The sequence below is a fragment of the Chiloscyllium punctatum genome, chromosome 4 (genome assembly GCF_047496795.1).
Source record: "Chiloscyllium punctatum isolate Juve2018m chromosome 4, sChiPun1.3, whole genome shotgun sequence".
NCBI classification, from domain to species: Eukaryota; Metazoa; Chordata; class Chondrichthyes; order Orectolobiformes; family Hemiscylliidae; genus Chiloscyllium; species Chiloscyllium punctatum.
In genome coordinates, this window is record NC_092742.1 from 62,300,886 (window position 1) to 62,327,127 (window position 26,242).

At 41.7% G+C, this 26,242-nt stretch overlaps 1 long non-coding RNA gene across 1 annotated transcript in view; it reads right to left on the reverse strand.

Moving 5' to 3' along the window:
- Window positions 1-206: 206 nt before the first annotated feature.
- The window catches only part of LOC140475937 (uncharacterized), a 225,489-nt gene continuing 199,453 nt past the window's right edge, over window positions 207-26,242 (reverse strand). The window contains exon 3 of the long non-coding RNA XR_011960367.1: window positions 207-886. This is a non-coding gene — a long non-coding RNA (uncharacterized lncRNA). The remainder of the gene's footprint in view (window positions 887-26,242) is intronic.

Consider the following 26,242-nt stretch of genomic DNA (forward strand, 5'->3'; position numbering starts at 1 on the left):
GAAGGTATAATATTCCATTAAACTTTCATATGTTAACTATTGCGTCTACTTATAAATAGTCAGTATGAACAATGAATTATGTGAAAGAAAAGTTGAACATTGAGGATCACAAACCATATAATAGATCAGAATTTCTGTTATTCTTCTTAAAGTTGTCTTAAACAAAGTGATGATAAAAGAAGTGGTTGTTAATACATAGGGTTGAAATTTAGATATAAAGGCTGACTGGGAAAGCAGAAACAAATGTTTAGAATGTAACTGTGACTAGCATGAGTGAAAGGTTAAATATAAACAACATTGAAATGCCGCCATCTGTCTTTTTTTTATTCATTCACAGGATAAGGGCATTACAGGCTAGGCAGCATTTATTACCTATCCCTATCTATCTAGAGAGCTTTAAACCCTATCTACCTAGAGAGCTTTAAGAGACAACCACATCACTGTGGGTCTGGAGTCACAAGTAGGCCACACCACGTAAAGATGGCAGTTTCCTTCCCTAAAGGACATTAGTGAACCAGATGGGTTTTTCAGACAATAAACAAATGGTTAATGGTTATCTTGAGACTCTTAATTACAGTTTTTTTTTAAACTGGATTTAAATTCCACTATCTGCCATGGCAGGATTTGAACCCATTTGAACTCATGGCAGGGAAAACTGAGCAATATTTTTATGGTCTTTATTCAATGTTCTAGATAACAGGACAAGGATAAACTGTAAGTTGAGAAGAGTCATAAGTCATGCTCAAATCTCTTATTAAAACACAAAGATAAAGACTCTGTGGTCAATGTCGTAAGCAGTGAGGTCATCTGCTCCATAGGTTTCAGGAGATGGAAGAGACCTTGTCCCCTGCTAGGCCAGTTCTGCTCCCTTGTGTGCCACCTTATCCTGCAAGACACAGAATAGACATCATTACTAATGTGTTTTCTTAGGGTTAAAAATAAGTGAGAAGTAAGTGTTCAACTGAGAGCAACAGCAGTTAATTAAGGGTTAGGTGGACTATAGGGATGTTAGACCAGAGTGTTAAGTGTCAGTACCCCAGGTGCAGGGGTTGGTATTGTGGCTCAATGAGCACCATAATAAGTTAGCAGTGTGCTGTGTAAGAGATGTCATTCACTGACCCAAGTCATCTGAGTGAGGTAATTGACGTCCTTTAGCACTGCTGCAGATTCCTGGGTCCAGATACAAGAATAAGTATCTCTGGCCACCAACATCCAATCTTTTCCAAGAGTATTCATTTCAAGTCTCCTGGATCCCTACAGAAGCATGGTGTCGCTTGTCCTGCCTAATTTCACTACTGATGACTCTAATGAAACATCCATCATCCTGAAACCATCTCTGCACTCTAATATTAACTTTTAATGATTTAAATTGCAACATCAATTTGGCTTCCCTTTCAGAGATGCAGACTGGCCATATCCTATTGTTATCTACACAACACTGTTCAGCTAGGAGAAAGTGATGCTGGATATTAGAGTGAAGAGTGTGCTGCTGGAAAAGCAGAGCAGGTCAAGCAGCATCTGAGGAGCAGAAGAATCGACGGTTTGGGCATAAGCCCATCATCATTCCTGATGAAAGGCTTAGGCCTGAAACGTCGATTCTCTTGCTCCTCAGACGCTGCCTGACCTGCTGTGCTTTTCTAACACCATACTCTCAACAGTGTTCAGCTCCCTGCTAAGCACAAAGGCAACCATCAGTGTGAAGAAGAAGGAAGCACTGGCAGTTCCATGTGGTCACATTCTTTGATCTTGCAATGGAGGTGAGAGCACCTCTTTGCAGGCAGCCCACTTTAATTGGAACTAACTGTGAATCATACCCATAAATCAGGCTTAATATGTTATTGCCCTAAGTGTTCATTTTTCACCTTCCTTGTAAAAGCTTCCTGTACACTCAAAAGAAATCCTTCTTCCCTAAAATACCAGTTCGTGCTCGAGGAAGGATTTTCCATCATCGTGGCAGTTTGTTTTTTTTTGTTCAGAGGAACAGAACTGCAAAGGTTTATTTTTATCTCTGAATTTATTCTTGTTTGTTGGATATGCCAAGGTGTATGTGTCCAAACATCAGAGATTTACAGAGGAACCTCAATTATCCGAACGAAATGGTTATTTCGTTCGGATAATTGATTATTCGGATAATCGATTTGACTTTAAACAAGGGAAGCCATTCTGATCTAACACTGTGTTATACCACAGAATTTGTTTAAATCTATAATTTTGATGAGTCTGCTATTTAAGCTAACTAATCTTTGCATTCTGCAAATTGGAGGTTAAACTGAGAAGGACTAAATCCTTACCATCACATAAATATATGAAATCCTAGCATTAAATACGGTCCCGAACAGCTTCTACAATCTCAAGAGAATTTGTCAGTTTATCTTGAACTCAGTGTCACAATAGAAAGACAAGCATTGCCTCGCTCATGTTCTAGTCTCTCCTACTGGTTGAAACATCTCTTCCACATGCCTCTTAGTATTCTGTAAGTTTCATTCAGATCTTCCCTCATTCTTCTCAGAGTCCTCAACCGCTCCTCATGTGACAAGCCCTTCATCCTTGAGATCATTCTTGTAAACCTCCTCTGGATCCCTTCCAATGCCAGCGCATCCTTCCTTAGATACAGGACCCAAAACTGCTTACAATATTCCAAATGAAGTCTGACCGAACCTTATCCATCTTTGCTGTTGTATTGTAGCCTCTTGAAAGGAATGCAATATTGCATTCGCCTTCCGAACTGCCAAATTAACCTACATTTAATCTGAAAAAGAATCTGAAATGGACTCCCAAGTTCCTTTGTGGTTCAGATTTCCTCAACTTTTGGGAGAAAGTGAGGACTGCAGATGCTAGAGATTAGAGTTGAGAGTGTGGTGATGGAAAAGCACAGCCGGTCAGGCAGCATCTGAGGAGCAGGAGAATCAACGTTTCGAGCATAAGTTCTTCATCAGGAATGAGGCTGTGCTTTTCCAGCAACACACTCTCAACTCTTTCCTCAACATGTCCCCATATAGAAAGTAGTCTATACATCTATTCTTCTTACCACAGTGTATAACCTCCCACTTTTCCACATTGTATTCTATCTGCCACTTCTTTGTCCACTCTCCAAACCTGTCCAAGTCCTCTTGTAGCCTCCCCACTTCTTCAATTTCACCTGTCCCTCCAACTACCTTTGTGTCATCTGTAAACTTAACAACAATAACCTCAGTTCTTCCGTCCAAATATTTAATGTTCGATGTGAATAGTTGTGATTCCAGCACTAACCATTGTGGAACTCCAATAGTCATAAACTGCCAACTGACAAAGATTCCTTATCCCTACTTGCTGCCTTCTGTCAGTCAGCCAATCCTCAATCCATGCCAGTACATTTTCTCTAACACCATGGGCTCTTGTCTTCTTTAGCTGCCTCCTGTGCAGGACCTTATCAAAGGCTTTCTGGACACCCAAATAGATCATGTCCACTGGCTGTTCTTTGTCTAACTTGCTCATTACCTCCTCAAAGAATTTGAACAGATGTGTTAGGCATGACCTCTATTGACAAAGCCGTGACAACCCTGCCCTATTTTACCATGCACCCCCATGTATTCTGCAATCTCATCCTTAATAATTGCTCTAAAAATCTTAAATCTCACCAACAATGAGGTTAGGCTAAATAGCCTATAGTTTCCTGTCACCTGCCTCCCTCCTTCTTAAACAGGGGAGAGACATTAGCCATTTTCTAGGCTTCTGGGACTGTCCACAACTCCAGGGATTCTTGAAAGAACACCACCAATGCCATCATAATCTCCTCAGCTATCTCCCTCAAAGCACTCAGGTGTAGTCCATCTGGTCCAGGTGATATATCCAAATTTCAGACTTTTCAGCTTCCCCAGTGTCCTGATTTCCTTGAAGTTTTGGTATTCTGCTGGTGTCTTCCACCATGAAGACTGATGCAAAATACCTATTTAGCTCCTCTGCAATTTCCTTGTTCCCATAATGACTTCTCCAGCCTCATTTTCAAACAGTACAATGTCCACTCTTGCCTCTTTCTTCCCTTTTATATATCTAAAAAAACTCTTATAATCTTCTTTTATATTACTAGCTAGCTGAATCTTATATTTCATCTTCTTCCCCCTTATTGCTTTTTTTTTGTTATCCTCTGTTGGTTTTTATAAGCTTCCTAATCCTCTGGCTTCCCATGAACTCCGTTACATTGTATGATTTTAGCTGTCCCTGAATTCCCTTGTCAGCCATGGTTGCCTCGTCCATCTCTTCTTCCTTGGGATGATTTTTTGCTGTCCCTCATGAATACCCCACAGAAATTCCTACCATTGCTCCTCCACCATCTTCCCCACTAGGGTCCCCTTTCAATCAACACTGGCTAGCTCCTCCCTCATGTCTTAGTAGTTACTTTTACTCAATTAATACTATTACATCTGATTCCAGTTCTTTTCTCCCACTCAAACAACAGGGTGAATTCTATTATATTATGGTCACTGTCACCGGGAGGTTCCTTCACATAAAGCTCCCTAATCAAGTCTGTCTCAACATGTCCCCATATCAAGTTTACATCACCAAATCCAGAACTGCGTGTTCCTAGTGATCTGTACCTCAAGCTACTCCTAACAAAACCTCATAGACATTGAACAAATTGCCTTTCTTGGGATTCACTAACAACCTGATTTTGCCAGTCAACCTGCATGCTGATGTTCCCATGATTATTATAATGATGCCTCTCTTACATGCATTTTCTATCTCCTGATTTATTTTCTTCCCCACATCCTGACTACTACTAGGAGACCTGTACACAATTCCCATCAGGGTCATTTTACCTTTGCATTTCATGACGTCTACCCACAGATTTTGCACCTTCACTTTTGCTATCAGTTTTATTTAATTTCTCCCTAACAAGGCAACCCTGCCAGCAGTCTGCCCATCTCCTTGTCATTTTGGTAGGACGTGTATCTTTGGATATTTAATTCTCAGCCTGATCCCCTTGTAGCCATGTGTCCGTAATACCCACAATATCGTACTACAAACTCATTTATCTTGGTTCGTATACTGTGTGCATTTAAGTACAATGCCCTCAGACCTTCATTGACTGCCAGACCTTCTTATATAAGACCTCTTATCCCTGTATGTGAATCTAGGTTCCTGATGCCTTCCACGTGTCTGCCCTATTACTTCTTCTGGAAGTTTTATGAACCTCTGATGAGCCCTCTCTACTTTTAGCTTTTTCCAGAATTTTTCATGCAACTAAACACATCTGCCCACAAGCTCCCCCTCACCCCCAACCCTAATGCAATAACATCAGAATGACCACTATTTTGCAAAAACATCTTGCAGCTAATATCCAACTATTCCAGGAGCAGTATTTGCTAAAATTTAACACAAATTTTAATATTCAAAGCTAATGACAGTGATGATAAAGTGCAGCATTCTCAAATGTGAGCATTTTGCGTATCCAAAATGAATAACTATTAATGTCACCACACTGGAGTTATCTACAAAAAATAAAAATCAGTTGCAAATAATAATGAAATGCAACTTGTTACATGTGCAAGCTCCTTAAAAATTGGGAAAGGCCAGGTTAGTGTGTACATTGGACAACTCAAGAGTAGAAAACTTAGGAGTAAACCACTTGACCCAACAAAATTGCTGCACTGTCTAATAAGATGATGGCTCATCTGTTTGAGTTCTGTCATAGACATTCCCATTTATTCCCCATAATCTTTGATTCCTTTACATATCAAGGATCTACCTACCCTGACCTTAACAATATTTAATGACTCCCCTTCTGCAGCCTTTGAGGCAGAAAGTCATGCAACACACCGAGAGAACACAAATCTCTCCATCTCTGTCCTAATAGTCCAACCACTAATTTTTACACAGTGAATTTTAACTCATCCACAAGAGGAAATATCCTCTCCACATCCACCTTGTCAAGCTTGTTCAAGTTTGGCTGTTCTAACCTGTTTTATATTTAATAAGATCATGACTAATCTGATTGTGGCTTCAGATCCAATTTTCTGTTTTCCACCCATCAGCCCTTGGCTCCCTTGCTGATCAAATTCAACAGCCAGCTTCATTGCTATGTGAAGAAGAAAATTCAACAGACTGACAACAATCTGAGATAGAAACAAAATCTCCTTTTCTCTATCTTAAGTTACTCTGACCATTAAGGGAAGGCATACCAAATGCTTTCTTCACTATCCTATGTACCTACGACTCCACTTTCAAGGAGCTATGAACCTGCCCTCCAAGGTGAGTTCTCCCTTTATTCCATGAGATCTAACCTTGCTAATCAGTCTCCCATGGGGAACCTTGTCAAACACCTTATTGAGGTCCATGTAGATCACATCTACCACTCTGCCCTCATCAATCCTCTTTGTTACTTCTTCAAAAAACTCAATCAAGTTTGTGAGACATGATTTCCCACACATAAAGCCATGTTGACTATCCCTAATCAGTCCTTGCCTTTCCAAATACATGTACATCCTGTCCCTCAGAATTCCCTCCAACAACGTGCCACCACCAACGTCAGGCTCACTGGTCTATATTCCCTGGCTTGTCCTTACCACCTTTCTTAAACATTGGCAACACGTCAGCCAACCTCCAATCTTCCGGCATCTCACCTGTGACTATTGATGATACAAATATCTCATTAAGAGGCCCAGCAATCACTTCTCTAGCTTCCCACAGAGTTCTAGGGTCCACCTGATCAGGTCCTGGGGAAATATCCACTTTTATGCGTTTCAAGACAAGCAGCATTTCCTTCTCTGTAATATGAACATGTTGCGGCTGTACAGGACATTGGTTAGGCCACTATTGGAATATTGCATGCAATTCTGGTCTCCTTCCTATCGGAAAGATGTTGTGAAATTGAAAGGGTTCAGAAAAGATTTAATAGGATGTTGCCAGAGTTGGAGGATTTGAGCTATAAAGAAAGGTTGAATAGGCTAGGGCTGTTTTCCTTAGAGCGTTGGATGCTGAAGAGTGACCTTATAGAGGTGTATGAAATCATTAGGGGCATGGATAGGATAAATAAACAAAGTCTTTTCCCTGGGGTGGGGGAGTCCAGAACTAGATGCTATTGGTTTAGGGTGAGAGGGGAAAGATATAAAAGAGACCTACGGGGCAACTTTTTCACACAGAGCGTGGTACATGAATGGAATGAGCTGCCAGAAGAAGTGGTGGAGGTTGGTACAATTGCAATATTTAAGAGGCATTTGGATGGGTATATGAATAGGAAGGATTTGGAGGGATATGGACCAGGTGCTGACAGGTGGGACTAGATTGGGTTGGGATAGTTGGTCAGCATGGACGAGTTGAACCAAAGGGTCTGTTTCTGTGCTCTACATCTCTATGATTCTATGACTCTATAAGTAGGAGACTCCATATTTTTACACTGTGACCCTTGGTTCCAGACTCACTCACAAGGAAAGACGTCCTCTCAGCAGTCCCATATCACATCACTTTGTTTCAATAAGATCACCTTGCATTTTCCTAAACTCCAATGAAAAGAGGCATCAACCTGCTCAATCTTTCTTCGTAAAATAATTTGTTAATCTCAGAGATCCATCAAGTGAACCTTCTCTGAACTGCTTTTAATGCACTTATATTTTTTCTTTAGTAAGGAGATTAAAACTGTACATCGTACAACCGATTTAATCTCAACATGACTATGTGGAACTCTTGTAAACATTTGGTCATTTTATATGCATTTCTCTTGCAATTTGCACTTGGCATCCTAATCATGTTTTACATCTGCATACCAGGACATCCAGATCCCTCTGCACCTCAGGGCCTTTTAATCATTCTCCATTCAAATAATACACAGGTTTCCTATTCATCCTGCTAGAGTGGACAGAGTTCATATTTTCCACATTATACTCCATCTGCCAAATTTTTTCTTTTTTGTCTTCTCGATCTACTTAAATCCCTCTTTGACATTTTATGTTTTCTTGATGACTTATATTCCTACCTATTTTATGCCAATTGGCAAATTTAGATATCATATGTCCTGTCCCTTCATCTGGTTCATTTACTTAGATTTTAAATAATTGAGACTTTAGCGCTGATTCCTGTGGTACTCCACGAGTAACAGATTGTGAACCAAAATGACACATTCATCCCTAATCTCAGGTTCCTATCTATTGACCATGCCAGCATTTATTGCATGTCCCTAGTTGCCCTTGAGAAGGTGGTAACGAACTACCTTCTTGAACTGCTGCAGTCTACCTGCTGTGGGCTGATCCACAAAGATATTAGGGAAGGGTTTCCAGGATTTTGACCCAGGGATAGTGAAGAAATGGCAATATATTTCCAGATCAGGGTGATGCATGGAGCTGCACCCATCCAAGCAAGTGGGGAGTATTCCCTCTCACTCCTGACTTCTGCCTTGTCGATGATGGACAAGAGAAGGAGGTGAGTTACTCACCATAGTATTCCTAGCCTCTGACCTGTTTGTATAGCCATTGTGATAATGTGGTAAGTCCAGTTGAGTTTCTGGTCAATGGTAACCCCTAGGATTTTGATAGTGGGGGGGTATCAGTGATGGTAACACCATTGAATGTCAAGGGGTGGTGGTTAGATTGGTGATGGTCATTGCCTGGTGTATGTGTGGCATGAATGTTACTTACCACTTATCACTCCAAGACTGTATATTGTCTAGATTTGTTGAATTTGAACATCCTCAGTATCTGAGGAGTTGTGAATGGTGCTGAACATTGCGCAATCATTGGCAAACATCCCCACTTCTGACCATATGAGGGAGGAAAGGTCATTGATGAAGCAGCTGAAGATGGTTGGGCTTAGGAGGCTATCCTGGAAAACTCATGCAGAGATCTCCTGGAGCTGAGATAATTGATCTCCAAAAACCACAACCATCTTCCTACGTGCCAGGTCTGACTCCAACCAGTGGAGAGTTTGCCCCCTGATTTAAATTTTGCTAGGACTCCTTGATGCCACACTCGGTCGAATGCAGCTTGATATTAAGGCAGTCACTCTCACCTCACCTTTGGAATTCAGCTGTTTTGACCATGTTTGAACCAAGGCTGTAATGAGGTCAGGAGCTGAGTGATCCTGGTGGAACCCTAACTGGGCATCACTGAACAGGTTATTGCTGAGCAGATGCTGTTTGATAGCACAGTTGATGACACCCTCCATCACTTTACTGGTGATCAGTAGACTTATGAGGCAGTAATTGGTTGGGTTGGATTGACTGCTCTTTGCGTACACAACAAACCTGGGCAACTTTCCATATTGATAGGTCGATGCCAGTGTTGTAATTGTATTGGAACAGCTTGGCGAGGGAAGGACCAAACTCTGGAGCACAAGTTGTCAGGGGGCCCTTAGTCTTTGCAGTATCCAGTGTCTTCAACCATTCTTGATATCACATGGATTGAATCTATTGACTGAAGACTGGTATTTGGACCACTGGAGGAGACCAAGATAGATCATCCATTCAAATCTTCTGGCTGAAGATTGCTGTTAATGCTTCAGGATTATCTTTGGCACTGATGACCTGGGCTCTTCCATCATTGAGGAAGGGGATATTTGTGGACCTTCAGTGAATTTTTAAATTTTCCACCACCGTTTACAACTGCAGGAGTGCAGAGTTTAGACCAGATCTGTTGATTGTGGGGTCACTTAGCTTTGTCTATCACTTGTTGTTTATGTTGTTTGGCATTCAAGTAGTGCTGTTTGATAACTTCACCTCATACTCAGGTATGTCTGGTGCTGCTCCTGGCATGCCCTCCTGCATTCTCCATTGAACCATTGTTGATTCTCTGGCTTGAGTGGAGGGATATGCCAGGCCGTGAGGCTACAGATTGGGCCTTTATAGTCCAAAAATTTCCACCAGAACTATTACCCAGTGGCAAGCATCTTGGTTTGAAATGAAATGGCCATATGATCTTTCCCCAGAGATGCAATTAGATAAAAAGTGCTTTCTTTGCAATAAAATGATGCAAGGGGATATGCAGGGCCATGACTCTACAGATTGTGCTGGAGTACAATTCTGCTGCTGTTGATGGCCCAAGGCACTTCACACGTGCACAGCCTTGAGTTAATAGATCTGTTTGAAGTTTGTCCCATTTAGCACGGTGATAGTGCCACACAACATATAATGGAAATTATTCTCAATATATAGATTAGATTACTTAGAGTGTGGAAACAGGCATTTCGGCCCAACAAGTCCACATCCACCCACCGAAGCGCAACCCACCCAAACCCATTCCCCTACACCTAATACTAGGGGCAATTTAGCATGGCAAATTCACCTAACCCACACATTTTTGGACTGTGGGAGGAAACCAGAATACCCAGAGGAAACACACGCAGACACGGCGAGAATGTGCAAACTCCACAGAGGGTCGCCTGAGGCAGGAATTGAACCCGGGTCTCTGGCGCTGTGAGGCAGCAGTGCTAACTGCTGTGCCATCATACCACCCAAGAGGAGATGGGACTTCATTTCCACAAGGACTGTGCAGTAGTCACTCTTACCAATACTATCCTGGACAGATACATCTGCAGCTGGCAGATTGGTAAGGATGAGGTCAAGCATGTTTTTTCCTCTTGTTGGTTCCCTCAACACCTGCCACAGTCTAGTGGGCATGCCCTTTAGCAGCCAGCTAGCTTGCTGCTGCCAAGACACTTTTGGTGGTGGACATTGAAATCCCCTACTCAGAGTATGTTTTGTGCTCTTGTCATCTCAGTGCTTCCTCTAAGTGTTGTTCAACATGGAGGAGTACCAATTCATCAGCTCTGGGAGGATTGTAATCAGGAAGAGGCTTCCTTGCCCATGTTTAACCTGAAGCCACGAGACTGCATGGGATCTGGAGTCAATGTCAAGGACTCACAGGAGATCTTCCTCCCCACAGTGCCACCACCTCTGCCATGTCTGTCCTGCTGGTGGGACAGGACATATCCAGGGATGGTGACAGTGGTGTCTGGGACATTGCCTGTAAGTTATGATTCTGTGAGTATGACTATGTCAGGCTGTTGCACGTCTAGTCTGTGAGACAGGTCTCCCAATTTTGGCAATAAGCCCCCAGGTGTTCGTAAGAAGGGCTTTGCATGATCAATAGGGCTACTTCTGCCATTGTTTCTTCTGGTGCCTCAGCCAATGCCAGCTGATCCATCCGGTTTCTTTCTATCGCATCATTTTATTACAAAGAAAGCACTTTTTATCCAATTGCTTCTCTGGGAAAATACCATATGGCCATTTCATTTCAAACCAAGATGTTTGCCACTGGGTAATAGCGCCGGTGGAAATTTTTGGAGTATAAAGGCCCATGGATTATTTTTTTGAAGTTAAAGGGTTCAGTATAAGACAGACAGAGTGAGATGGGTAAGATAAAGGAATGGGCATGCAGAGTGGGGAGGATGAGAAATAAAGAGGGAAATGGGTAAGAGTATGGGAGAAAGAAAGTGCAGGGGTTTGAGAAAATTCAAACTGTGAGAAAGGAAATCCCAGGATGAAGGTCAACTCACTTTTGACTCTTGACTTTCCTGTGAATTCCATTCAGGCTAGGTCAGAGTGTGGGCTACCAGAGGTGACCCACTTAATAAATTGATCTCCTGAGCTTAGCCCCAGTTCTTATCCCATGCTTGATGATCATGAATGAAGAGGAAAATTGAAATATGACCGCCATGTGAAAAGTTTGGTCACCCCTGACCTACATCATGAGATGTAATTTAATGAAGTAACCTTTGAAATGACATCTTGATGAATGACTTTTGAGAAGTCAAGTGCACAATGTCTACAGTTTTCCTTTATTCCATAATGCTCTGTTTCACAAAGCCATTTTAGTTCATCATGGCTGTACTATAATTTTCTAAATGGCCAGCTATTACCTCCTTAACAGTGGATTCTAGCATTTTCCCTTCTCAGAGACATTAGACTAACTGACTTTTTGTTTCCTGCTTTCGGTCTTCTCTTTTTCTCTTAATAGAGGTGTTACATTATTGATTTTCCAAATGTTTTTGAACCTCTCCAATCCACAGTTTGGCTGCTGAGCATATCAAAATTCACTGGCATCTTATCCATGTTCCCACTGTGAGTTAATGGGTACTTGTGTTTTTAGTGTTGTCTGATGATGAATCACTAAAACTAGCAATTTTAGCAGTTTGTTTTTATTCATCTCAGGGATGTGGGCGTCACTGGCTGGGCCAGAAATTATTGAACATCAGCATATGGGATGAAGTGGTTGTAAGTTAAATTATTGAGAGACGGCGATGAGGTGCCTTCTTGAACAGCTGCAGTTCATGTGCTTTAGGTAGGCCCACAATGCAGTAAAGGAGATAATTCCAGGATTTTGATCCAGTGACAGTGAAGGAACAACTTGTGATATATTTTCAAGTTAGGATGGTGAGTGGTTGATGGGGAACATGGTGTTCTCACATGTCTGCTGCTCTCCCCTTCTAAATGGAAGTGGCAGTGGGTTTGCAAGATGGGTTTAAGGAGCCTTGGTAAACATCTGTAAAAAACTTGGAGATGGTACACACTGCTGTTACTGAGTGTCGATGGTGGACAGAGTGGATGCTTCTGAATGTGGCGCCAGTCAAATGGATTGATTTGTCCCGTCAAGCCTTTGGAGACTTGTTGGAGCTGCACTCATCCAGGCAAGTGGGTATGCTCAGCATAGAAGTCAAAATCCCTTTCCAGCCACAAGATGCTTTACTCCTATTAATATACCTGCTATTTAATGTTCCACCTAAGAAATGTATCTTTTATTTACCTTATCCTGTAAGGCAGGAAAATGGATGAAGTGATTGCAAATTAAATTTTCAATATTTGCTAACTCAACATCTCTGCTGCAGTGAAAGGTTTTGTTAGTCATGAAAATGGCCTGTACTTTGTAGATTGTGGACAGGCTTTGGAGTGTCAGGAGGTCAGTTACTTGCTGGAGGATTCCTAGCCTCTAATCACTAATCACAGTAAGTACATTGTATTTATGTGGCAAGTTCAGTTAAGTTTCTGATGTCAATGTTATCCCCCAGTATAGTAATATTAGAGGATTTAGTGACGGCAATGCCATTGAATATCAAGGGTGATAAACTGTCTCATGCTGCAATGGTCAATGCCTGGCATTAGTGTGGTGGGAATGTTGCTAGAGGTCTTTCGGTTATCTCTGAGCAATTTTAGTTTTCTATTGTAAGACTTCATTCTTTAAAGCATCTACATCAATTAGTTGTTCATCTGAAATCTTTACTGTACTCTTAGTCTAATTTGACCCACTTAATTGCTTATGCATTTATTGCATTTCTGATGATTTTTGAAAACACATCCCTACAGGTCTTTCTCAAGATCAGGCCCATGCCTGGTCTCTGTTTTGGTGCACATTTGTCTTGTGCATATTCTTCAGTCCTTCTTCATCATTTCATGCCTTCCAAAAGCTTTCACTGCAGCAGAGATGCTGAATTAGCAAATATTGTTAATTTAACTTACAACCACTTCATCCCAAATGCTGATTGACACGATAAGGTAAACAAAATGTACATTTTTTAGGTGAAACGTTGAAGAGCAGGTATATTAATTGGAGTAAAGCATCTTGTGGCTGAAAAGGGATTATGATTTATATGCTGAGCATATTCAAATTTTTAGTGCTGGAAAACATGGGGCGGTCTTATTTGCTGGGAGAACTTATATACAATGATGTACGGAACAGTGTTACCACTGAGCCACAGCTGATACCTGCCGTATAATAGTTTAAGTTTCTGCTTACATTAAAATGTTTTTGTTTGCAGCATTTGGGGTCTTCAATCTTCATTAGAGCTATAATAAATCTCCATGATGTGTATAAATTTGTTGATGTATTATCGAATTGAGTGAAGCCATGCTAGACTGAAGCCTAATGTGTTAAGCAGTAGAGGTCAAGATTAACGCTCGATAGGTGAAATCAAGTAGTCAGCCAGAGACAAGAAGGTCTGGAGCAAAGTTAGCATTGCGAATATTCATCAAATATTTTCAAAGTTTGCAGAGAATTATTTTATGAACAAAAGAAAGATCATTTGCCAGCAGGTGCTGAAACTTAGAACTTTCAGCTGCGAACACTGAGCAGGCCAGAGGAGGGAACAGGAGATAATGATTCCATCAGTCACCTCTGGAAGAAAAAGGACCAGGAACTCAATCATTACACTTACGGCGAGAAGTGAAGGCAGTACTGTGAAGTGGGGAAGAAACTTGTAAGGGACATTTGGATATAGAGATTTCCTGGGTCTCATGTAGAATTCCACAACAGGACATCTGATTGACAGACAGCCTGCCAGTCAGGAGTGAGAGCCTGTAGCATATAGCCACTGAACAGAGAGAAGGGAAGGAGCGATTGTAGTGGAGATACAGGTGGGGTGAAGAGTTCTGAAGACATCATGGCCAACATTGGGATGGGGAAGTGATGTTTAGTTACTTCAGGAAAGATTGTGGATGGAGGGATGGATGGTAGTCAGGTTAAAATAAGAGGGAGTTCATGATTATGGATCTAGAATTATGAGCTTGTTAGGTCGAGAGAAAACATTCCTGTTCCTCCTGGCCATAAGCAATATTACCAATGCACTTTGCTAGGGAACTGGATCCTCACACTTTTTTTTCACAAGAAGGAATTCCAATTGCCTAGGGAACGCAGTAGAAATGGGTTAAAAGGCCTGTTAGAAAGCCTTGGAGGAAACCTCCTTGGAAGCTTTTGTGTAAATATCATGGTCAGATTCTGGGCACTTTGTCAGATGAGGTTTGGAAACAATGCTAGTGCAAATTAATAAACATTTATTAACTATTGACAAAGACTTTATTTTACCAGAACTCTATTCAAGCCACTTTTCTCAGGTCCCAGTTCCATGTGGTCTGACATGACCAGGCATCACTCATGTTGCATTTCAGCTATTAGTATAACAACTACTAAACTCTTAAGGTATGCCTCCCTTTTACCTAATCTTGTATTCTACCAATAATATATTTCCATTTTTATTCTACATCTATAGTCCAAAGTCACTCCTTGATGATCCTTAAAATGAGAGGGAAAGACACCCTTGTGGCTTGACTGATTTGCCTGTGAGTATCATTGTTTCTTTTGGAGGGTGAGTAGGAACATATACAACCTGGGAAGGAGGACATGAAGAGTCCATTGAGGTGGTTGGATACCCTCACTTTCGTCTGGGCAGTCAATCCAGACTTACAAAGGTTACGTGATGGTAGGTACAAATGCTAACCTGTTGCATCTGAGGATGCCACTGTTAGTATTGACTAAGTAAAAACAGAGGACTCAAGACTCAGCCAGGTCTGTTTTGGTCTTAGATTCAGATAGACTCCCAAAAATAGAATACGGATGTGTTAGCGCGGATGAAATGATATCAGTCCAAGCCCAGAGTACGGTTCAACAATCGGTAACGTTTATTGATACACTAACACCGGCGGAGACCAACCGAGGTCCGAATCTCGGCTGTTCTGCTGTTTCTGCACGCTGCTACACATTATATACCTTTCTTTGTCAGGATGTGAGGATTTTGAGTATGAATGGGATGACAGTTCCCCATCATCGCTGGAGTAGGTGCAAATGGTGGGTTTCCTGCCATCCCAGGAGAGTTACAGTGTACACACAATAGGGTGCTAATTGTATTATGTAAACGGGTCCGGGTACTATCTGCTTGTCTCTCTCTGTGAGGGCTGGAGGCTAGCACCCCCCCTTTGTTCCCTTGGGGTACTGGTGTGTATTAGTCTGTTCGTTCCTGTCTGGTGGATGCCTGTCCTTTGTGTCAGGATGGTTCTGTATTGATGAATATGGGTGTGTTTCAGTCAGTCTCTTGATTTGATTAGGAGATGGGTCTCCATATTAATTAGCTCCGGAGTTTCGGTCTATGAGTCATGGTTAGTGTCTGCCCTAGTGTGGATTCGATCTGTCCTCTGGCTCCCATCTCCCGGTCACGTGGGTGGACCGGCAGCTGCTGAGTTCTGTGGGTTTAAGCTGCGGCTGCCGTTTAAAACACAAAATGAATTCCTATAGTTTTACCGATATAGGCATAGTCCCGTGGCAAATGCGGGGCGGCTCTGATGCCCGCTTGCAGATGGTTCCCACACCCTCTGCTTGCATGGGCAACAACTTGTTTTATGTAATAGTAATCCTACTTCTGTCTTATTCAAACCAATCTCTGTGATACCTGGTCAAATATCATGCAGAAGACCCAGGAACCAAGTATGTAACCTTCTACCCATTAGGAGTTCTGAAGAAACCATATTATTGTACAAAATTGTGGACCGTTAACTAAGCAAGGACACGATGATGTTGTTGCTATTCTTCAAAAGAGCCTTGAGCATTCGGACCCCCATTCAGCCTCTCTATCAGTTGTGTGAATCAGGGTAAAATTATAGTATATATTCAACTGTACAAGTTAGTAAAGCATTTGAAATGTTTGGTCATTAATAAATTGGACTTGTGTCTGTAATGCCCATCTCATGGTGGCATGCAAAAATCTCTTTATGTATAAGTGATAACCACCATTGAAATGGGGTCATCTAGTCACTTGATGCCCAGCCATTGTGGATAACTGTCAGCAATAATGAGGAAGATTTTATCGAAGATGATCAGATCCATTTTTGGAATATTTCCATGAGTGAGTGGAAAAAAACCCTTGCTTATGGACAATGCATGTTGGAAAATTGAAGACAATATTTGAAATGGCCTTTACGTGGACTAGTGATCCTATGCCTAGCACTTGATCATGTCCAGGGATGGCTGAAGTAAACTTTGGGGATATGTCCAGCCTGAAAATCTTAGAATTACAAGTGCAGTCACAATGGACATTTTTTTATTCAATTGTGGGACATGGACACAATTGGCTGGCCAATATTTATTGCTCATCCTTACTTGCCCTTGAGAAAATGTTGGTGAGCTGCCTTCTTAAACTGCTGCAGTCCACATGCTGTATGTTGACCCACAAAAAGGGCAACACAGTGACTCAGTGGTTAGCACTGCTGCCTCACAGCGCCAGGGAACCTGGGTTCGATTCCATCCTCGGCTGACTGCCTATGTGGAGTTCGCATATTATCCGCCTGTAGGTTTTGTCCAGGTGCTCCAGTTTCCTCCCACAATCTAAAGATGTGCAGTTTTGGTGAATTGCCCATGCTAAATTGCTTATAAGGTTCAGGAATGTGTAGGCTATGGGCATTAGTCAGGGGTAAATGTAGAACATAGAACAATACAGTGCAGAACAGGCCTTTCGGCCTTCGATGTTGCGCAGACCTGTGAACTAATCTAAGCCCATCACCCTATACTGTCCCACCATCATCCATTTGCTTATCCAAGGACTGTTTAAATACCCTTAATATGACTAAGTTAACTACATTAGCAGGCAGGGCATTCCACACCCTTGCCCTCTCTGAGTAAAGAACCTGCCTCTGACATCTGTCTTAAATCTATCACCCCTTAATTTGCAGCTATGCCTCCTCAACAAGCAGACATCATCATCCTAGGAAAAAGACTCTGACTGTCCACCCTATCTAAGCCTCCGATCATTTTGTATGTCTCTATTAAATCCCCTCTTAGCCTTCTTCTCTCCAAAGAGAACAGAGCAAAGTTCCTCAGCCTTTCCTCATAAGATGCTCGCTCCAGATCAGGCAACATCCTGGTAAATCTCCTCTGCACCTTTTCCAATGTTTCCACATCCTTCCTATAATGGGGCGACCAGAACTGCACACAATACTCAAAGCATTCTGTACAATTGCAGCATGACATCATGGCTCTGAAACTCAATCCCCTACCAATTAAAAACCTAACACACTGTATGCCTTCTTAACAGCACTATCAACCTAAGTGGCAACCTTCAGGGATCTATGTACATCAACACCAAGATCCCTCTGCACATCCACACTACCAAGAATATTTCCATTGACCCAGTATTCTGCCTTCCTGTTATTCTTCCCAAAGTGAATGACCTCACATTGGTCACCTTCTCAAAAAACTCAATGAGGTTTGTGAGACACAGGTGACAAATCCACGTTGACTATTTCTAATCAAATTGTTGTTTGCAAGATGGTTATAAATATTATCTCTTATAATCCTTTCCAAAACTTTTCCTACAACAGACGTAAGGCTCACTGGTCTATAATTGCCTGGATCATCTCTACCGCCCTTCTTGAAGAAGGGCACAACATTTGCAATCCTCCAGTCCTCTGGTATTAAACCTGTAGAAAATGACGACTCAAAGATCAATGCCAAAGGCTCTGCCATCTCCTCACTAGCTTCCCAGAGAATTCTTGGAAAAATTCCATCTGGCCCAGGGGACTTACCTACTTTCACACCCTCTCGAATTGATAACACCTCCTCCTTACTACCCTCAATCTTTTCAAGTCTAATAGCTCATATCTCAGTCTTCCCTTTTCTCCTTTTCTTGAGTGAAAACAGATGAGAAATATTAGTTGAGCACTTCTCCAATCTCCACAGGGTCCACACATAACTTCCCACTTCAGTCTTTGACAGGCCTTACTCCTACCCTCGCCATCCTAGAAGAATAGTTTTGGGTGGCTTACTCTACAGAGGGTCGGTATGGATTTGTTGGGTCGAAAGGCCTGTTTCCACACTGTAGGGATTCTATGATTCTACGAAAAGCAAGAACATCCAGCAGTCCCATGGAGACTGTACCATACAATGTATTGCTTTAGACCTCAATTAGTGGGGACATTTACATATCTTCCCATGAGACAATGCTGTCTTATCTATGTCCATTCAGAGTTAGCCTTCTGAACTTTACGAATTTTGTCCAAATTCAAATGGTTGCAGGGAGGAATTTTGTCAACAAAGAAATATATAATTCAATATCCTCAATGAAGTCGATGTCATTCTGTCTGGCTTATCCAGCAGGATTGTGGAACAAAGTATGAATCCTGGTCTGGAGTTTGGCTTGGAAATATTCTCTGTTGAAATCAAACCATATAAGATGCAATCAGAACTCAGAGTGGCATCTTTGCCAGCAACTTGGTGTTAAGGCGGCCAACCAATTGCTTATCATCTGTCCGCATTGTAAACTTGAGGTCAAGGCCATAGACCAAGAACATTTGTCTGGCCCAGGTGATTGCCAGGATCTGTTTCTCGATGACCACACGTCTCTGCTTTCTGTGATTTGGAAGCATAGTATAGACTGGTTTTCGGGAGTTATCAGATTGATTCTGGAACAAAATATCTCCTCAGCCAAGAGATGATGTGTTGATTGGAAAAGCATTGCACAGGTTCAAGTTATAATATGCTGGAGTTTGCACAGGCATAATGAGATTAAAAAATCCTTGTACCAAGTCTGATCCAATTTGAGGAGTTAACATATAATTCATTGATGTTTATTCAGTTGGTTAAAAATGTATAACTAGTTAACCGTTTCCATGAAGAGCTAGATATCATTGACCTACTAGAGCATGAGAAAATTCTTGAAAACCTCTGTTAATTTTGGTGATCCACATTGACCCTAGATGCATTGGTAATGAGATCCAGGAAGTTCATGATAGGCTTGGAAACTTCAAACTTATGGCTGACTGTTCCAAACAAGACTTGGAGGTGATCCAGCATTGCCTGGTTTGACAACAAGAGGCTTTCCAGTATTGAGCTTGGGTTAAGCTTCCCAAGGGGCCCAGGAGCTCAAACAGGAGAAAGAAGATCTGCATCGCATTTGTACTTCTAGTTATCAGCTGTGAAATTCTGGTCAAGATTACAGGCTCCAATTACTGCATTGGACATTGTCTCACGTGTACTCTTCAGAGCCAATGGCTTTTCACATTCCTGCTTTCATTGGCACCTGTGAAGACCTTCTGTGAACAGTTTGCTAAGCACTGTCATCATGTTGACATATCACAACTGGGTTCTGGATGCTTTTGAAAGCTGAAGGCTGTAAACAATGCAAACTTATGGATGTTTATTGATTATTTATACAATTGCCAAAGGCATGTGTTAGCAGAACACCCAAATGAATCTTCTTCGCTGAGGTGCCAATTCCACATGATTTGACCTTAGCAATGATGCACTCTTGCTATTAGTATAGAATTAACTCCTTATACTGCAGCTTTTACCAACTGACCAGCCACTTGGAATCAAGCAAGATGTTGTCTAAGGCAGTTGAACTTTAAGGGTTAAGATGAAGCCTTTGTACAGTTCCATCCACTGAAATATATCTGACTGCCTGTGGGAGGAGATGAGCAGTGTTGTGTTGATCTGCTAGAATTTTATCTTTACAATTAACATGCATGTAACTTAGGTTAGCCTGGTATCTCTTAAGAGATACTCATGTCTTCCATCAATGCTCTGGAGTTATCTAAGCATACTCTACTTAAACTTGCTGTTTTTCTACTGTGTGAGATGTCTGTACGCTGAAACTCATAGAATCATAGAGATGTACAGCACGGAAACAGACCCTTTGGTCCAACTAGTCCATGTTGACTCGATATCCCAACTTAATCTAGTCCTACTTGCCAGCACTTGGCCCCTGTCCCTCTAAACCCCTCCTATTCATACACGAATCCAGATGCCTTTTAAATGTTGCAGTTGTGCAAGCCTCCGCCACTTCCTCTGGCAGCTCATTCCATACATGCACCGCCCCCTGTGTGAAAACGTTGCCCATTAGGTCTCTTTTATATCTTTCCCTTCTCATTCTAAGACTATGCCTTCGAGTTCTGGACTCCCCCACCCCAGGGAAAAAATCTCATCTATTTATTCAATCCATGCCCCCCCATGATTTTATAAACCTCTATAAGGTCACGCCTCAGCCTTGACACTCCAGGGAAAACAGCCATAGCCTATTCAACCTCTCTCAAGAACACAAATCCTCCAACCCTGGCAACATCCTTGTACATCTTTACCGAACCTTTTCAAGTTTCACAACATCCTACTGATAGGAAGGAGACCAGAATTGCACACAATATTCCAAAAGTGACCTAACCAACGTCCTGTGCAGCCATAATATTACCTCCCCACTCCTGTACTCAATACTCCAACCAATAAAGGAAAGCATCCCAAACCTTCTTCACTATCCTATCTACGTGTGATTCTACTTTCAAGGAGAAATGAGCAGACACTCCAAGATCTCTTTGTTCAGCAACACTCCCTAAGACCTTACCATTAAGTGGATAAGTCCTGCTAAGATTTGCTTTCCCAAAAGGCAGAACCGCACATTTATCTGAATTAAACTCCATCTACCACTCCTCAGCCCATTGGCCCATCTGATCAAGATCCCATTGTAATCTGAGGTAACCCTCTTCACTGTCCATTGCAATTCCAATTTTCGTGTCATCTGCAAACTTACTAACTATACCTCCTATGTTCATATCCAAAACATTTATATAAATGACAAAAGGTATTAGACTCAGCACCGATCCTTGTGGCACTCAACTGGTCACAGGCCTCCAGTCTTTAAAACAACCATCCACCACCAACCTCTGTCTTCCACCTTCAAGCCAGTTTTATATCCAAATGGCTAGTTCTCCCCGTATTCCGTGAGATCTAACCTTGCTAACCAGTGTCCCATGGGGAACCTTGTCGAACGCCTTACTGAAGTTCATACAGATCACATCTACCACTCTGCCCTCATCAATCCTCTTTATTACTTTTTCAAAAAACTCAATCAAGTTTGTGAGACATGATTTCCCACACACAAAGCCATGTTGAATATCACTAATCAGTTCTTGCTTTTCCAAATACATGTATATCCTGTCCCTCAGGATTCCCTCTAACAACTTGCCCACCACCATTCTTGATAAAGGGCTTTCGCCCTTCAATTTTCCTGCTCCTTGGATGCTGCCTGACCTGCTGTGCTTTTCCAGCACCACTCTAACACCCCCCCCACCCCCCACCGTTGACCACCAATGTCAGGCTCAGTGGCCTATGGTTCCCTGGCTTGTCCTTATCACCCTTCTTACAAAAGTGGTACCACGTTAGCCAACCCCCAGTCTTCTGGCACCTCACCTATCAATGAGTGACTATCGACGATACAAATATCTCAGCAAGGGGCCCAGCAAACACTTCCCTAATTTCCCACAGAGTTCTAGGGTACACCTGATCGGGTTCTGGGGATTTATTCATGTTTATGCATTTCAAGACATCCAGCACTTCCTCCTCTGTAATATGGACATTTTTCAAGATGTCATCATCTATTTCCCCACATTCTATATCTTCCATGTCCTTCTACACAGTAAATACTGATGCAAAATACTCATTTAGTATCTCTCCCATCTCCTGCAGCTCCACACAAAGGCTGCCTTGCTGATCTTTGAGGGGCCCTATTCTCTGCCTACTTATCCTTTTGTCCTTAATGTATTTGTAAAAACTCTTTGGATTCTCCTTAACCTTATTTGCCAAAGCTATCTCATGTCTCCTTTTTGCCCTCCTGATTTCTCTCCTAAGTATACCCTTACTGCCTTCATATTCTTCTAAGGATTCACTCGGTCTCTCCTGTCTATTCGTGACATAAGCTTCCTTATTTTTCTTAAACAAACCCTCAATTTCTTTAGTCATCCAGCATTCCCTGTACCTACCAGCTTTTCCTTTCATCCTAATGGGAATATACTTTCTCTGGATTCTCGTTATCTAATTTCTGAAAGCATCCCATTTTCCACCTGTCCCTTTACCTGCGAAAATCTGCCCCCAATCAGCTTTTTAAAGTTCTTGCCTAATGCCTCAAAATTAATCTTCCTCCAATTTAGAACTTAATCTTTTAGATCTGCTCTCTCCTTTTCCATCACTATTTTAAAACTAATAGAATTATGGTCGCTGGTCCCAAAGTGCTCCACCACTGACAACTCAGTCACCTGCCCTGCCTTATTTCCCAAGAGTAGGTCAGATTTTGCACCTTCTCTAGTAGGTATATCCACATACTGAATCAGAAAATTTTCTTGTACACTCTTAACAAATTCCTCTCCATCTAAATCTTTAACACTATGGCAGTCCCAGTCTATATTTGGAAAGTTAAAATCCCCTACCACGGGCGGCACGGTGGTTAGCACTGCTGCCTCACAGCACCGGAGACCCAGGTTCAATTCCTACCTCAGGATGACTGACTGTGTGGAGTTTGCACGTTTTCCCCGTGTCTGCGTGGGTTTCCTCCCACAGTCCAAAGATGTGCAGGTCAGGTGGATTGGCCATGCTAAATTGCCCGTAGTGTTAGGTAAGGGGTATATGTGGGTTGTGCTTCGGTGGGTCGGTGTGGATTTGTTAGGCTGAAGGGCCTGTTTCCACACTGTAATCTAATAACCACCCTATTATTCTTACAGATAACTGAGATCCCCATACAAATTTGTTTCTTAATTTCCTTCTGATTATTAGGGGGTCTATAATACAACCCCAATAAGGTCATCATCCCTTTCTTATGGACAGGTTGGGCCGAAGGTTCTGTTTCCATGCCGTACATCTCTATGACTCTATGACTCTAAGTAACGTCCCTGGATGGATTTCCAGGAATATCTGCCCTCAGTACAGCTGTAATGCCATCCCTAATCAATAACACCACTCCCCCTTCTCTCTTGCTTCCCTTTCTATCCTTAAACATTTGTATTTTGGGAAATTAAGCTGCCAGTCCTGTCCCTCCCTGAGCCATGTTTCTGTAATTGCTGTGATGTTCTGAACCATGCCTTGCATTCATCTGCCTTCCCTGTTAGGCCTCTTGCATTGAAGTAAATGCAGTTTAATTTATCAGTCCTACTTTATTCTCTGTTTTGTTCCTGCCTGCCCTGAATGTTTGACTCACTTCTTTTCTCAACTATACCAGTCTCAGATTAATCTCTTTCCTCACAATGTCCCCAGGTCCCAGCACAACCTTCCCCTTACTAGTTTAAATCCTCCCGAGCAGCTCTAGCAAATTTCCCTGCCTGTATTTTAGTTCCCTTCCAATTCAAGGGCAATCCATCCTTCTTGGACAGGTCACTTCTATCCCAGAAGAGATTCCAATGATCCAAAAATGTGAATCATTCTCCTATACACCAGCTCCTCAGCCGCACATTGAACTGCTCTATCCTCCTATCCTTACCCTCACTAGCTCGTAGCACTGGGAGTTAATCCAGATATTACTACCCTTGAGGACCTCCTTTTTTAAATTCCTGCCTAACTTTCTATATTCCCCCTTCAGAATCTAATCCTTTTCCCTTCCTACGTCTTTTGGTACCAATGTGTACAATGACCTCCTATTGGCCCATCTCCTCTTTGAGAACATTCTGCACCTTCTCTATGACATCCTTGATTCTGACAACAAGGAGGCAAAACACTATTCTGATTTTTCGCTGCTGGCTGCAGAAACGTCTGTCTGTGCCTCTGACTAGAGAGCCCCTACCACAACCGGTCGCTTGGAACTTGACATACTCCACATTACATTAGAGCCTGTTTTAGTCTGAGTAACTTGGCTGTTCGTGCTACATTCCCCTGTAAGACCATTATCCCTTTTATTTACCACAACAGCCTACTTGTTTGAAATGGGGATAGCCACAGAAGAATCCTGCTTACCTGCCTACTTTTTCTACCTTTCATGGAGTTAACTCATCTCACTGACTATATCTGTGACTTTTCTCCCTTCCTATAACTGCCATCCATCACACCTGCTAGCTCTTGTAAATTCCTCATTGCCTCTAACTGTCACTTCATCTGATCCATTCGATCTGACAGGATTCACAATCAATGACATTTGTTGCAGAAATAATCCTCAGTAACCTGTAAACTCCCTCGAAACTCCCACATCCGACAAGAAGAGCATATCTCTCTACTAAAGGCCAGTTTGCTCCTTCTAATCTACAGACCCAGAAAATAGCACCACCTGATTGCTCTACAAAACACTGCTCCAGGCTAACTTAATAATTATGGCTTATATTTTTTAAATTTAATCAAGAGGCAGATCCCAATGAGAAAAATATAATCAAGAAAGAACCCACTCTACTCACTATTATAGATTTATAGCAAGGCTATACTTAAAACTATTTACTTATCTGTTTCTGTGCTGTGACCTCTCCCAAACAGGTTCCTCCAAGATCAGTTGTGAATTTCGCTGTTTGTTAGGTTTTCCTAGACACACTCCAATGTCCAACGATACATGAATTCAAACAGCAAAGGCAGTAACTACGCAGATTCACTGCTGTGTCAGTTAGCAGTCTGGGTTTCTTTCTGTCTCTCTCCCTTACAGAATCATGTGCTCACTGCCTTTTTCTGTCTTTCTCCCTTTGTGACTCACTTTCTCCAAAGTTCCAAAACAATGCAACAGCATTTGAAACTGTAATTGCTGCTCCTGGAATTCGAGGAAATCACCTCCAACACCTAAAATACCTCAAAAAAGGAGCAGCTGTTACAGCAATAAATGTATCCCTGCAGCATACCTCTTTAATTCAACTTCCACATGTCATTCTTCACTACTTAATATTAGTAAGCTTTAGACTAATGCTCCCAAATTGATGGCAACTAATCTACCCAAAGAAGATCGAAGCAAAACAAAGTATTGGTTGAAGCCTTCCCTTACAACACAGATGACATCCATCCCCATGTTTGTTAAAACCAGGAAAGTATGAGTTTGGTGTGGTTTGGCTTCAGGTTTGTTCTTTTTTTTCATTTTTGATTTTGATCTGACCATAACTCACTCATCCTTGGTGGTTAAAATTATCCTTCTTAACTCTCCTTTATATCTTTGTGGAGAGAGAAACATTTAAAAATAAAATTGCAAAGCCTTACATATATTTATGGACGGAGTCTAGTATATTATTTCAGCTTGCAACATATTTTGACTACAATGCAACTCTTGTACATTCTATAAATTTTTTTCACATCACCTTGAATTTAAAACAGTGCTCTGATTACATTGAGGATTTCTAGAACACATTGCTCTGTGCAGTGCAATCTGGTTACAATGACATTACGGCTCCTGAGCTTTCTGGGATGATAATGCTGAGAGTTTCAAGCTGAAAGTGTGCACAATAAAACAGGACAATATTATTCCACAACATCTAGCAGAGAATTTTGCATGGAGATTATTCAACAACAACAACAAAAACTTACTTTTATATACTAAATACCAAACATTGTATACAAGATATATTTAATTTTATTTCTGTCATCAAGAAGAAAATATTTTTACAATTTTTTTTCCCATTTCAGCTATGAATTTTAAATTAACTGAGCATATCATCATCCAGTGGTTTAAAGGCCAGATTAATTGGAATTTTGTGATTTGAAAAGTGGGTCAGAGTGAGCAGTGGGACTAGCAGATACTGCAACATCTTTTTTTTGTATTATATAACTCAAAGGCAAATCATTTAGATACTGATTATGCATTCTAAATATTA